General features: G+C 35.5%; 19 non-coding genes across 19 annotated transcripts; all 19 read left to right on the plus strand.

Annotated features, from left to right (window-relative positions):
• Nucleotides 1–2: 2 nt before the first annotated feature.
• LOC130431425 (small nucleolar RNA U3) lies at nucleotides 3–218 on the plus strand. The gene has a single exon (XR_008908246.1). It is a non-coding gene; the product is annotated as a small nucleolar RNA U3 (small nucleolar RNA).
• Nucleotides 219–719: 501 nt separating this feature from the next.
• LOC130431641 (small nucleolar RNA U3) lies at nucleotides 720–935 on the plus strand. The gene has a single exon (XR_008908298.1). It is a non-coding gene; the product is annotated as a small nucleolar RNA U3 (small nucleolar RNA).
• Nucleotides 936–1,302: 367 nt separating this feature from the next.
• Nucleotides 1,303–1,518, plus strand: LOC130431499 (small nucleolar RNA U3). Its single transcript, XR_008908270.1, has one exon. It is a non-coding gene; the product is annotated as a small nucleolar RNA U3 (small nucleolar RNA).
• Nucleotides 1,519–2,019: 501 nt separating this feature from the next.
• On the plus strand, nucleotides 2,020–2,233 carry LOC130431567 (small nucleolar RNA U3). Its single transcript, XR_008908284.1, has one exon. It is a non-coding gene; the product is annotated as a small nucleolar RNA U3 (small nucleolar RNA).
• Nucleotides 2,234–2,731: 498 nt separating this feature from the next.
• LOC130431364 (small nucleolar RNA U3) lies at nucleotides 2,732–2,946 on the plus strand. Its single transcript, XR_008908229.1, has one exon. It is a non-coding gene; the product is annotated as a small nucleolar RNA U3 (small nucleolar RNA).
• Nucleotides 2,947–3,289: 343 nt separating this feature from the next.
• LOC130430974 (small nucleolar RNA U3) lies at nucleotides 3,290–3,505 on the plus strand. Its single transcript, XR_008908081.1, has one exon. It is a non-coding gene; the product is annotated as a small nucleolar RNA U3 (small nucleolar RNA).
• A 498-nt stretch (nucleotides 3,506–4,003) lies between these two features.
• Nucleotides 4,004–4,218, plus strand: LOC130431520 (small nucleolar RNA U3). Its single transcript, XR_008908274.1, has one exon. It is a non-coding gene; the product is annotated as a small nucleolar RNA U3 (small nucleolar RNA).
• Nucleotides 4,219–4,584: 366 nt separating this feature from the next.
• On the plus strand, nucleotides 4,585–4,799 carry LOC130431762 (small nucleolar RNA U3). Its single transcript, XR_008908320.1, has one exon. It is a non-coding gene; the product is annotated as a small nucleolar RNA U3 (small nucleolar RNA).
• A 366-nt stretch (nucleotides 4,800–5,165) lies between these two features.
• On the plus strand, nucleotides 5,166–5,381 carry LOC130431431 (small nucleolar RNA U3). Its single transcript, XR_008908249.1, has one exon. It is a non-coding gene; the product is annotated as a small nucleolar RNA U3 (small nucleolar RNA).
• A 501-nt stretch (nucleotides 5,382–5,882) lies between these two features.
• On the plus strand, nucleotides 5,883–6,098 carry LOC130431647 (small nucleolar RNA U3). Its single transcript, XR_008908299.1, has one exon. It is a non-coding gene; the product is annotated as a small nucleolar RNA U3 (small nucleolar RNA).
• Nucleotides 6,099–6,465: 367 nt separating this feature from the next.
• Nucleotides 6,466–6,681, plus strand: LOC130431503 (small nucleolar RNA U3). The gene has a single exon (XR_008908271.1). It is a non-coding gene; the product is annotated as a small nucleolar RNA U3 (small nucleolar RNA).
• Nucleotides 6,682–7,182: 501 nt separating this feature from the next.
• LOC130431454 (small nucleolar RNA U3) lies at nucleotides 7,183–7,396 on the plus strand. Its single transcript, XR_008908257.1, has one exon. It is a non-coding gene; the product is annotated as a small nucleolar RNA U3 (small nucleolar RNA).
• Nucleotides 7,397–7,894: 498 nt separating this feature from the next.
• LOC130431370 (small nucleolar RNA U3) lies at nucleotides 7,895–8,109 on the plus strand. Its single transcript, XR_008908230.1, has one exon. It is a non-coding gene; the product is annotated as a small nucleolar RNA U3 (small nucleolar RNA).
• A 343-nt stretch (nucleotides 8,110–8,452) lies between these two features.
• On the plus strand, nucleotides 8,453–8,668 carry LOC130430985 (small nucleolar RNA U3). Its single transcript, XR_008908083.1, has one exon. It is a non-coding gene; the product is annotated as a small nucleolar RNA U3 (small nucleolar RNA).
• A 502-nt stretch (nucleotides 8,669–9,170) lies between these two features.
• Nucleotides 9,171–9,386, plus strand: LOC130430676 (small nucleolar RNA U3). Its single transcript, XR_008907882.1, has one exon. It is a non-coding gene; the product is annotated as a small nucleolar RNA U3 (small nucleolar RNA).
• A 502-nt stretch (nucleotides 9,387–9,888) lies between these two features.
• Nucleotides 9,889–10,103, plus strand: LOC130431822 (small nucleolar RNA U3). Its single transcript, XR_008908332.1, has one exon. It is a non-coding gene; the product is annotated as a small nucleolar RNA U3 (small nucleolar RNA).
• Nucleotides 10,104–10,469: 366 nt separating this feature from the next.
• On the plus strand, nucleotides 10,470–10,685 carry LOC130431437 (small nucleolar RNA U3). The gene has a single exon (XR_008908250.1). It is a non-coding gene; the product is annotated as a small nucleolar RNA U3 (small nucleolar RNA).
• A 501-nt stretch (nucleotides 10,686–11,186) lies between these two features.
• On the plus strand, nucleotides 11,187–11,402 carry LOC130431654 (small nucleolar RNA U3). The gene has a single exon (XR_008908300.1). It is a non-coding gene; the product is annotated as a small nucleolar RNA U3 (small nucleolar RNA).
• Nucleotides 11,403–11,769: 367 nt separating this feature from the next.
• LOC130431515 (small nucleolar RNA U3) lies at nucleotides 11,770–11,985 on the plus strand. The gene has a single exon (XR_008908273.1). It is a non-coding gene; the product is annotated as a small nucleolar RNA U3 (small nucleolar RNA).
• Nucleotides 11,986–12,008: the final 23 nt, after the last annotated feature.

Below are 12,008 nucleotides of genomic sequence, written 5' to 3' on the forward strand. Positions count from 1 at the left end.
TTAGGACTATACTTTCAGGGATCATTTCTATAGTTATTTTACTTGGAAATGTGTTTCGTAAGTGTTTGTTTCCCAAACCACGATGATGAGCTTAGATGCTTCTTTTAGATTGTGAATCTGGCATGTAGTAGTGATTCGGTTTCACATGCTTTGTGCAGTTGATGAATGTTCTTTATTGCTTTTGGCGATATTGAGGAAAGTAGCATGATCTAAGTGGCTTTATGTCTTTGTGAGTACTTGAAAAAAGAAATAGATTTAGGTAATCAACCTTGAATCAAGTCCTAGAAAGTTACGCCTGGTTTTCCACATTTTGATCAATTAAGTATTCTTGTTAAGTTTTGTCTGGTGTTTTTCAATTGTAGGATGTTTCTGTTTTTGTCACAAATTGCAGGAATTGGTCATGTATCATTCAGATACTAGAAAGATATGCTTGGTTTTCCACATTTTGGTCAATTGATTATTTTAGTTATATTTTGTCTTGTGTTTTCATTTATATGTCGGTACTTTTTTATAGTCAGAAATTGCAAGAATTGGTCATGTTTCTGCTCCTTTTTTTAAAAGCAAAAGAATACACAAAAGGATATGTCTGCCTGTTGTTTTGACGTGTACGTTTAAAAGTGGCTCGAACGGGAAGGTTTGAGCTTCCAAAAACGCTCCAAACCGTTACTGAGGAAACACTCTTCAGATCAGACTACCTCTGGTGTTTTGTCAGCAAATTTAGGACTATATTTTCAGGGATCATTTCTATAGTTATTTTACTTGGAAATGTGTTTCGTAAATGTTTGTTTCCCAAACCACGATGATGAGCTTAGATGCTTCTTTTAGATTGTGAATCTGGCATGTAGTAGTGATTCGGTTTCACATGCTTTGTGCTGTTGATGAATGTTCTTTATTTTTTTTGCTGATATTGAGGAAAGGAGCATGATCTAAGTGGCTTTATGTCTTTGTGAGTGCTTGAAAAAAGAAATAGATTTAGGTAATTAACCTTGAATCAAGTCCTAGAAAGATACGCCTGGTTTTCCACATTTTGGTCAATTGAGCATTTTGGTTAAATTTTGTCTTGTGTTTTCATTTATATGTCGGTACTGTTTTTCTGGTCACAACTTACAGGAATTGGTCATGTTTCTGCTCCTCTTTTTTAAAGCAAAAGAATACACAAAAGGATATGTCTGCCTGTTGTTTTGACGTATACGTTTAAAAGTGGCTCAAACGGGAAGGTTTGAGCTTCCAAAAACGCTCCAAACCGTTACTGAGGAAACACTCTTCAGATCAGACTACCTCTGGTGTTTGGTCAGCAAATTTAGGACTATACTTTCAGGGATCATTTCTATAGTTATTTTACTTGGAAATGTGTTTCGTAAATGTTTGTCTCCCAAACCACGATGATGAGCTTAGATGCTTCTTTTAGATTGTGAATCTGGCATGTAGTAGTGATTCGATTTCACATGCTTTGTGCAGTTGATGAATGTTCTTTCTTGCTTTTGGCGATATTGAGGAAAGTAGCATGATCTAAGTGGCTTCATGTCTATGTGAGTACTTGAAAAAAGAAATAGATTTAGGCAATTAACCTTGAATCAAGTTCTAGAAAGTCACGCCTGGTTTTCCACATTTTGATCAATTGAGTTTTCTTGTTAAGTTTTGTCTGGTGTTTTTCAATTGTAGGATGTTTCTGTTTTTGTCACAAATTGCAGGAATTGGTCATGTATCATTCAGATACTAGAAAGATACGCTTGGTTTTCCACATTTTGGTCAATTGATTATTTTAGTTAAATTTTGTCTTGTGTTTTCATTTATATGTCGGTTCTGTTTTATAGTCAGAAATTGCAAGAATTGGTCATGTTTCTGCTCCTTTTTTTAAAAGCAAAAGAATACACAAAAGGATATGTCTGCCTGTTGTTTTGACGTATACGTTTAAAAGTGGCTCGAACGGGAAGGTTTAAGCTGCCAAAAACGCTCCAAACCGTTACTGAGGAAACACTCTTCAGATCAGACTTCCTCTGGTGTTTTGGCGAGAAATTTAGGACTATGCTTTCAGGGTTCATTTCTATAGTTTTTACTTGGAAATGTGTTTCGTAAGTATTTGTTTCCCAAACCACAATGAAGAGCTTAGATGCTTCTTTTAGAGTGTGAATCTGGCATGTAGTAGTGATTCGGTTTCACATGCTTTGTGCTGTTGATGAATGATCTTTATTGCTTTTGGCGATATTGAGGAAAGTAGCATGATCTAAGTGGCTTCATGTCTATGTGAGTACTTGAAAAAAGAAATAGATTTAGGCAATTAACCTTGAATCAAGTTCTAGAAAGTCACGCCTGGTTTTCCACATTTTGATCAATTGAGTATTCTTGTTAAGTTTTGTCTGGTGTTTTTCAATTGTAGGATGTTTCTGTTTTTGTCACAAATTGCAGGAATTGGTCATGTATCATTCAGATACTAGAAAGATACGCTTGGTTTTCCACATTTTGGTCAATTGATTATTTTAGTTAAATTTTGTCTTGTGTTTTCATTTATATGGTACTGTTTTATAGTCAGAAATTGCAAGAATTGGTCATGTTTCTGCTCCTTTTTTTAAAAGCAAAAGAATACACAAAAGGATATGTCTGCCTGTTGTTTTGACGTATACGTTTAAAAGTGGCTCGAACGGGAAGGTTTGAGCTGCCAAAAACGCTCCAAACCGTTACTGAGGAAATACTCTTCAGATCAGACTTCCTCTGGTGTTTTGGCGAGAAATTTAGGACTATGCTTTCAGGGTTCATTTCTATAGTTTTTACTTGGAAATGTGTTTCGTAAGTGTTTGTTTCCCAAACCACGATGAAGAGCTTAGATGCTTCTTTTAGAGCGTGAATCTGGCATGTAGTAGTGATTCGGTTTCACATGCTTTGTGCTGTTGATGAATGTTCTTTATTTTTTTTTGCTGATATTGAGGAAAGCAGCATGATCTAAGTGGCTTCATGTCTTTGAGAGTACTTGAAAATAGAAATAGATTTAGGTAATTAACCTTGAAACAAGTCCTAGAAAGATACGCCTGGTTTTCCACATTTTGGTCAATTGAGCATTTTTGTTAAATTTTGTCTTGTGTTTTCATTTATATGTCGGTACTGTTTTATAGTCAGAAATTGCAGGAATTGGTCTTGTTTCTGCTCCTTTTTTTAAAAGCAAAAGAATACACAAAAGGATATGTCTGCCTGTTGTTTTGACGTATACGTTTTTGAGCTGCCAAAAACGCTCCAAACCGTTACTGAGGAAACACTCTTCAGATCAGACTTCCTCTGGTGTTTTGGTGAGAAATTTAGGACTATACTTTCAGGGATCATTTCTATAGTTATTTTACTTGGAAATGTGTTTCGTAAGTGTTTGTTTCCCAAACCACGATGATGAGCTTAGATGCTTCTTTTAGAGCGTGAATCTGGCATGTAGTAGTGATTTGATTTCACATGCTTTGTGCAGTTGATGAATGTTCTTTATTGCTTTTGGCGATATTGAGGAAAGTAGCATGATCTAAGTGGCTTCATGTCTATGTGAGTACTTGAAAAAAGAAATAGATTTAGGCAATTAACCTTGAATCAAGTTCTAGAAAGTCACGCCTGGTTTTCCACATTTTGATCAATTGAGTATTCTTGTTAAGTTTTGTCTGGTGTTTTTCAATTGTAGGATGTTTCTGTTTTTGTCACAAATTGCAGGAATTGGTCATGTATCATTCAGATACTAGAAAGATACGCTTGGTTTTCCACATTTTGGTCAATTGATTATTTTAGTTAAATTTTGTCTTGTGTTTTCATTTATATGGTACTGTTTTATAGTCAGAAATTGCAAGAATTGGTCATGTTTCTGCTCCTTTTTTTAAAAGCAAAAGAATACACAAAAGGATATGTCTGCCTGTTGTTTTGACGTATACGTTTAAAAGTGGCTCGAACGGGAAGGTTTGAGCTGCCAAAAACGCTCCAAACCGTTACTGAGGAAATACTCTTCAGATCAGACTTCCTCTGGTGTTTTGGCGAGAAATTTAGGACTATGCTTTCAGGGTTCCTTTCTATAGTTTTTACTTGGAAATGTGTTTCGTAAGTATTTGTTTCCCAAACCACGATGAAGAGCTTAGATGCTTCTTTTAGAGCGTGAATCTGGCATGTAGTAGTGATTCGGTTTCACATGCTTTGTGCTGTTGATGAATGTTCTTTATTTTTTTTTGCTGATATTGAGGAAAGGAGCATGATCTAAGTGGCTTCATGTCTTTGAGAGTACTTGAAAATAGAAATAGATTTAGGTAATTAACCTTGAATCAAGTCCTAGAAAGATACGCCTGGTTTTCCACATTTTGGTCAATTGAGCATTTTTGTTAAATTTTGTCTTGTGTTTTCATTTATATGTCGGTACTGTTTTATAGTCAGAAATTGCAGGAATTGGTCTTGTTTCTGCTCCTTTTTTTAAAAGCAAAAGAATACACAAAAGGATATGTCTGCCTGTTGTTTTGACGTATACGTTTAAAAGTGGCTCGAACGGGAAGGTTTGAGCTGCCAAAAACGCTCCAAACCGTTACTGAGGAAATACTCTTCAGATCAGACTTCCTCTGGTGTTTTGGTGAGAAATTTAGGACTATACTTTCAGGGATCATTTCTATAGTTATTTTACTTGGAAATGTGTTTCGTAAGTGTTTGTTTCCCAAACCACGATGATGAGCTTAGATGCTTCTTTTAGAGCGTGAATCTGGCATTTAGTAGTGATTCGGTTCACATGCTTTGTGCTGTTGATGAATGTTCTTTATTGCTTTTGGCGATATTGAGGAAAGTAGCATGATCTAAGTGGCTTTATGTCTTTGTGAGTACTTGAAAAAAGAAATAGATTTAGGTAATTAACCTTGAATCAAGTCCTAGAAAGTTACGCCTGGTTTTCCACATTTTGGTCAATTAAGTATTTTTGTTTAATTTAGTCTTGTGTTTTCATTTATATGTCGGTACTGTTTTTCTGGTCACAACTTACAGGAATTGGTCATGTTTCTGCTCCTCTTTTTTAAAGCAAAAGAATACACAAAAGGATATGTCTGCCTGTTGTTTTGACGTATACGTTTAAAAGTGGCTCAAACGGGAAGGTTTGAGCTTCCAAAAAGCTCCAAACCGTTACTGAGGAAACACTCTTCAGATCAGACTACCTCTGGTGTTTGGTCAGCAAATTTAGGACTATACTTTCAGGGATCATTTCTATAGTTATTTTACTTGGAAATGTGTTTCGTAAGTGTTTGTTTCCCAAACCACGATGATGAGCTTAGATGCTTCTTTTAGATTGTGAATCTGGCATGTAGTAGTGATTCGGTTTCACATGCTTTGTGCAGTTGATGAATGTTCTTTATTGCTTTTGGCGATATTGAGGAAAGTAGCATGATCTAAGTGGCTTTATGTCTTTGTGAGTACTTGAAAAAAGAAATAGATTTAGGTAATCAACCTTGAATCAAGTCCTAGAAAGTTACGCCTGGTTTTCCACATTTTGATCAATTAAGTATTCTTGTTAAGTTTTGTCTGGTGTTTTTCAATTGTAGGATGTTTCTGTTTTTGTCACAAATTGCAGGAATTGGTCATGTATCATTCAGATACTAGAAAGATATGCTTGGTTTTCCACATTTTGGTCAATTGATTATTTTAGTTATATTTTGTCTTGTGTTTTCATTTATATGTCGGTACTTTTTTATAGTCAGAAATTGCAAGAATTGGTCATGTTTCTGCTCCTTTTTTTAAAAGCAAAAGAATACACAAAAGGATATGTCTGCCTGTTGTTTTGACGTGTACGTTTAAAAGTGGCTCGAACGGGAAGGTTTGAGCTTCCAAAAACGCTCCAAACCGTTACTGAGGAAACACTCTTCAGATCAGACTACCTCTGGTGTTTTGTCAGCAAATTTAGGACTATATTTTCAGGGATCATTTCTATAGTTATTTTACTTGGAAATGTGTTTCGTAAATGTTTGTTTCCCAAACCACGATGATGAGCTTAGATGCTTCTTTTAGATTGTGAATCTGGCATGTAGTAGTGATTCGGTTTCACATGCTTTGTGCTGTTGATGAATGTTCTTTATTTTTTTTGCTGATATTGAGGAAAGGAGCATGATCTAAGTGGCTTTATGTCTTTGTGAGTGCTTGAAAAAAGAAATAGATTTAGGTAATTAACCTTGAATCAAGTCCTAGAAAGATACGCCTGGTTTTCCACATTTTGGTCAATTGAGCATTTTGGTTAAATTTTGTCTTGTGTTTTCATTTATATGTCGGTACTGTTTTTCTGGTCACAACTTACAGGAATTGGTCATGTTTCTGCTCCTCTTTTTTAAAGCAAAAGAATACACAAAAGGATATGTCTGCCTGTTGTTTTGACGTATACGTTTAAAAGTGGCTCAAACGGGAAGGTTTGAGCTTCCAAAAACGCTCCAAACCGTTACTGAGGAAACACTCTTCAGATCAGACTACCTCTGGTGTTTGGTCAGCAAATTTAGGACTATACTTTCAGGGATCATTTCTATAGTTATTTTACTTGGAAATGTGTTTCGTAAATGTTTGTCTCCCAAACCACGATGATGAGCTTAGATGCTTCTTTTAGATTGTGAATCTGGCATGTAGTAGTGATTCGATTTCACATGCTTTGTGCAGTTGATGAATGTTCTTTCTTGCTTTTGGCGATATTGAGGAAAGTAGCATGATCTAAGTGGCTTCATGTCTATGTGAGTACTTGAAAAAAGAAATAGATTTAGGCAATTAACCTTGAATCAAGTTCTAGAAAGTCACGCCTGGTTTTCCACATTTTGATCAATTGAGTTTTCTTGTTAAGTTTTGTCTGGTGTTTTTCAATTGTAGGATGTTTCTGTTTTTGTCACAAATTGCAGGAATTGGTCATGTATCATTCAGATACTAGAAAGATACGCTTGGTTTTCCACATTTTGGTCAATTGATTATTTTAGTTAAATTTTGTCTTGTGTTTTCATTTATATGTCGGTTCTGTTTTATAGTCAGAAATTGCAAGAATTGGTCATGTTTCTGCTCCTTTTTTTAAAAGCAAAAGAATACACAAAAGGATATGTCTGCCTGTTGTTTTGACGTATACGTTTAAAAGTGGCTCGAACGGGAAGGTTTAAGCTGCCAAAAACGCTCCAAACCGTTACTGAGGAAACACTCTTCAGATCAGACTTCCTCTGGTGTTTTGGCGAGAAATTTAGGACTATGCTTTCAGGGTTCATTTCTATAGTTTTTACTTGGAAATGTGTTTCGTAAGTATTTGTTTCCCAAACCACAATGAAGAGCTTAGATGCTTCTTTTAGAGCGTGAATCTGGCATGTAGTAGTGATTCGGTTTCACATGCTTTGTGCTGTTGATGAATGATCTTTATTGCTTTTGGCGATATTGAGGAAAGTAGCATGATCTAAGTGGCTTCATGTCTATGTGAGTACTTGAAAAAAGAAATAGATTTAGGCAATTAACCTTGAATCAAGTTCTAGAAAGTGACGCCTGGTTTTCCACATTTTGATCAATTGAGTATTCTTGTTAAGTTTTGTCTGGTGTTTTTCAATTGTAGGATGTTTCTGTTTTTGTCACAAATTGCAGGAATTGGTCATGTATCATTCAGATACTAGAAAGATACGCTTGGTTTTCCACATTTTGGTCAATTGATTATTTTAGTTAAATTTTGTCTTGTGTTTTCATTTATATGGTACTGTTTTATAGTCAGAAATTGCAAGAATTGGTCATGTTTCTGCTCCTTTTTTTAAAAGCAAAAGAATACACAAAAGGATATGTCTGCCTGTTGTTTTGACGTATACGTTTAAAAGTGGCTCGAACGGGAAGGTTTGAGCTGCCAAAAACGCTCCAAACCGTTACTGAGGAAATACTCTTCAGATCAGACTTCCTCTGGTGTTTTGGCGAGAAATTTAGGACTATGCTTTCAGGGTTCATTTCTATAGTTTTTACTTGGAAATGTGTTTCGTAAGTGTTTGTTTCCCAAACCACGATGAAGAGCTTAGATGCTTCTTTTAGAGCGTGAATCTGGCATGTAGTAGTGATTCGGTTTCACATGCTTTGTGCTGTTGATGAATGTTCTTTATTTTTTTTTGCTGATATTGAGGAAAGCAGCATGATCTAAGTGGCTTCATGTCTTTGAGAGTACTTGAAAATAGAAATAGATTTAGGTAATTAACCTTGAAACAAGTCCTAGAAAGATACGCCTGGTTTTCCACATTTTGGTCAATTGAGCATTTTTGTTAAATTTTGTCTTGTGTTTTCATTTATATGTCGGTACTGTTTTATAGTCAGAAATTGCAGGAATTGGTCTTGTTTCTGCTCCTTTTTTTAAAAGCAAAAGAATACACAAAAGGATATGTCTGCCTGTTGTTTTGACGTATACGTTTTTGAGCTGCCAAAAACGCTCCAAACCGTTACTGAGGAAACACTCTTCAGATCAGACTTCCTCTGGTGTTTTGGTGAGAAATTTAGGACTATACTTTCAGGGATCATTTCTATAGTTATTTTACTTGGAAATGTGTTTCGTAAGTGTTTGTTTCCCAAACCACGATGATGAGCTTAGATGCTTCTTTTAGAGCGTGAATCTGGCATGTAGTAGTGATTTGATTTCACATGCTTTGTGCAGTTGATGAATGTTCTTTATTGCTTTTGGCGATATTGAGGAAAGTAGCATGATCTAAGTGGCTTCATGTCTATGTGAGTACTTGAAAAAAGAAATAGATTTAGGCAATTAACCTTGAATCAAGTTCTAGAAAGTCACGCCTGGTTTTCCACATTTTGATCAATTGAGTATTCTTGTTAAGTTTTGTCTGGTGTTTTTCAATTGTAGGATGTTTCTGTTTTTGTCACAAATTGCAGGAATTGGTCATGTATCATTCAGATACTAGAAAGATACGCTTGGTTTTCCACATTTTGGTCAATTGATTATTTTAGTTAAATTTTGTCTTGTGTTTTCATTTATATGTCGGTACTGTTTTATAGTCAGAAATTGCAGGAATTGGTCTTGTTTCTGCTCCTTTTTTTTAAAAGCAAAAGAATACACAAAAGGATACGTCTGCCTGTTGTTTTGACGTATACGTTTAAAAGTGGCTCAAACGGGAAGGTTTGAGCTTCCAAAAACGCTCCAAACCGTTACTGAGGAAACACTCTTCAGATCAGACTACCTCTGGTGTTTTGTCAGCAAATTTAGGACTATACTTTCAGGGATCATTTCTATAGTTATTTTACTTAGAAATGTGTTTCGTAAGTGTTTGTTTCCCAAACCACGATGATGAGCTTAGATGCTTCTTTTAGAGCGTGAATCTGGCATGTAGTAGTGATTCGATTTCACATGCTTTGTGCAGTTGATGAATGTTCTTTATTGCTATTGGCGATATTGAGGAAAGTAGCATGATCTAAGTGGCTTCATGTCTTTGTGAGTACTTGAAAAAAGAAATAGATTTAGGTAATTAACCTTGAATCAAGTCCTAGAAAGTTACGCCTGGTTTTCCACATTTTGGTCAATTGAGTATTCTTGTTAAGTTTTGTCTGGTGTTTTTCAATTGTAGGATGTTTCTGTTTTTGTCACAAATTGCAGGAATTGGTCATGTATCATTCAGATACTAGAAAGATACGCTTGGTTTTTCCACATTTTGGTCAATTGATTATTTTAGTTAAATTTTGTCTTGTGTTTTCATTTATATGTCGGTACTGTTTTATAGTCAGAAATTGCAGGAATTGGTCTTGTTTCTGCTCCTTTTTTTAAAAGCAAAAGAATACACAAAAGGATATGTCTGCCTGTTGTTTTGACGTATACGTTTAAAAGTGGCTCGAACGGGAAGGTTTGAGCTGCCAAAAACGCTCCAAACCGTTACTGAGGAAATACTCTTCAGATCAGACTTCCTCTGGTGTTTTGGTGAGAAATTTAGGACTATACTTTCAGGGATCATTTCTATAGTTATTTTACTTGGAAATGTGTTTCGTAAGTGTTTGTTTCCCAAACCACGATGATGAGCTTAGATGCTTCTTTTAGAGCGTGAATCTGGCATTTAGTAGTGATTCGGTTCACATGCTTTGTGCTGTTGATGAATGTTCTTTATTGCTTTTGGCGATATTGAGGAAAGTAGCATGATCTAAGTGGCTTTATGTCTTTGTGAGTACTTGAAAAAAGAAATAGATTTAGGTAATTAACCTTGAATCAAGTCCTAGAAAGTTACGCCTGGTTTTCCACATTTTGGTCAATTAAGTATTTTTGTTTAATTTAGTCTTGTGTTTTCATTTATATGTCGGTACTGTTTTTCTGGTCACAACTTACAGGAATTGGTCATGTTTCTGCTCCTCTTTTTTAAAGCAAAAGAATACACAAAAGGATATGTCTGCCTGTTGTTTTGACGTATACGTTTAAAAGTGGCTCAAACGGGAAGGTTTGAGCTTCCAAAAAGCTCCAAACCGTTACTGAGGAAACACTCTTCAGATCAGACTACCTCTGGTGTTTGGTCAGCAAATTTAGGACTATACTTTCAGGGATCATTTCTATAGTTATTTTACTTGGAAATGTGTTTCGTAAGTGTTTGTTTCCCAAACCACGATGATGAGCTTAGATGCTTCTTTTAGATTGTGAATCTGGCATGTAGTAGTGATTCGGTTTCACATGCTTTGTGCAGTTGATGAATGTTCTTTATTGCTTTTGGCGATATTGAGGAAAGTAGCATGATCTAAGTGGCTTTATGTCTTTGTGAGTACTTGAAAAAAGAAATAGATTTAGGTAATCAACCTTGAATCAAGTCCTAGAAAGTTACGCCTGGTTTTCCACATTTTGATCAATTAAGTATTCTTGTTAAGTTTTGTCTGGTGTTTTTCAATTGTAGGATGTTTCTGTTTTTGTCACAAATTGCAGGAATTGGTCATGTATCATTCAGATACTAGAAAGATATGCTTGGTTTTCCACATTTTGGTCAATTGATTATTTTAGTTATATTTTGTCTTGTGTTTTCATTTATATGTCGGTACTTTTTTATAGTCAGAAATTGCAAGAATTGGTCATGTTTCTGCTCCTTTTTTTAAAAGCAAAAGAATACACAAAAGGATATGTCTGCCTGTTGTTTTGACGTGTACGTTTAAAAGTGGCTCGAACGGGAAGGTTTGAGCTTCCAAAAACGCTCCAAACCGTTACTGAGGAAACACTCTTCAGATCAGACTACCTCTGGTGTTTTGTCAGCAAATTTAGGACTATATTTTCAGGGATCATTTCTATAGTTATTTTACTTGGAAATGTGTTTCGTAAATGTTTGTTTCCCAAACCACGATGATGAGCTTAGATGCTTCTTTTAGATTGTGAATCTGGCATGTAGTAGTGATTCGGTTTCACATGCTTTGTGCTGTTGATGAATGTTCTTTATTTTTTTTGCTGATATTGAGGAAAGGAGCATGATCTAAGTGGCTTTATGTCTTTGTGAGTGCTTGAAAAAAGAAATAGATTTAGGTAATTAACCTTGAATCAAGTCCTAGAAAGATACGCCTGGTTTTCCACATTTTGGTCAATTGAGCATTTTGGTTAAATTTTGTCTTGTGTTTTCATTTATATGTCGGTACTGTTTTTCTGGTCACAACTTACAGGAATTGGTCATGTTTCTGCTCCTCTTTTTTAAAGCAAAAGAATACACAAAAGGATATGTCTGCCTGTTGTTTTGACGTATACGTTTAAAAGTGGCTCAAACGGGAAGGTTTGAGCTTCCAAAAACGCTCCAAACCGTTACTGAGGAAACACTCTTCAGATCAGACTACCTCTGGTGTTTGGTCAGCAAATTTAGGACTATACTTTCAGGGATCATTTCTATAGTTATTTTACTTGGAAATGTGTTTCGTAAATGTTTGTCTCCCAAACCACGATGATGAGCTTAGATGCTTCTTTTAGATTGTGAATCTGGCATGTAGTAGTGATTCGATTTCACATGCTTTGTGCAGTTGATGAATGTTCTTTCTTGCTTTTGGCGATATTGAGGAAAGTAGCATGATCTAAGTGGCTTCATGTCTATGTGAGTACTTGA

Source organism: Triplophysa dalaica, chromosome 1, assembly GCF_015846415.1.
Source record: "Triplophysa dalaica isolate WHDGS20190420 chromosome 1, ASM1584641v1, whole genome shotgun sequence".
Taxonomy (NCBI): Eukaryota; Metazoa; Chordata; class Actinopteri; order Cypriniformes; family Nemacheilidae; genus Triplophysa; species Triplophysa dalaica.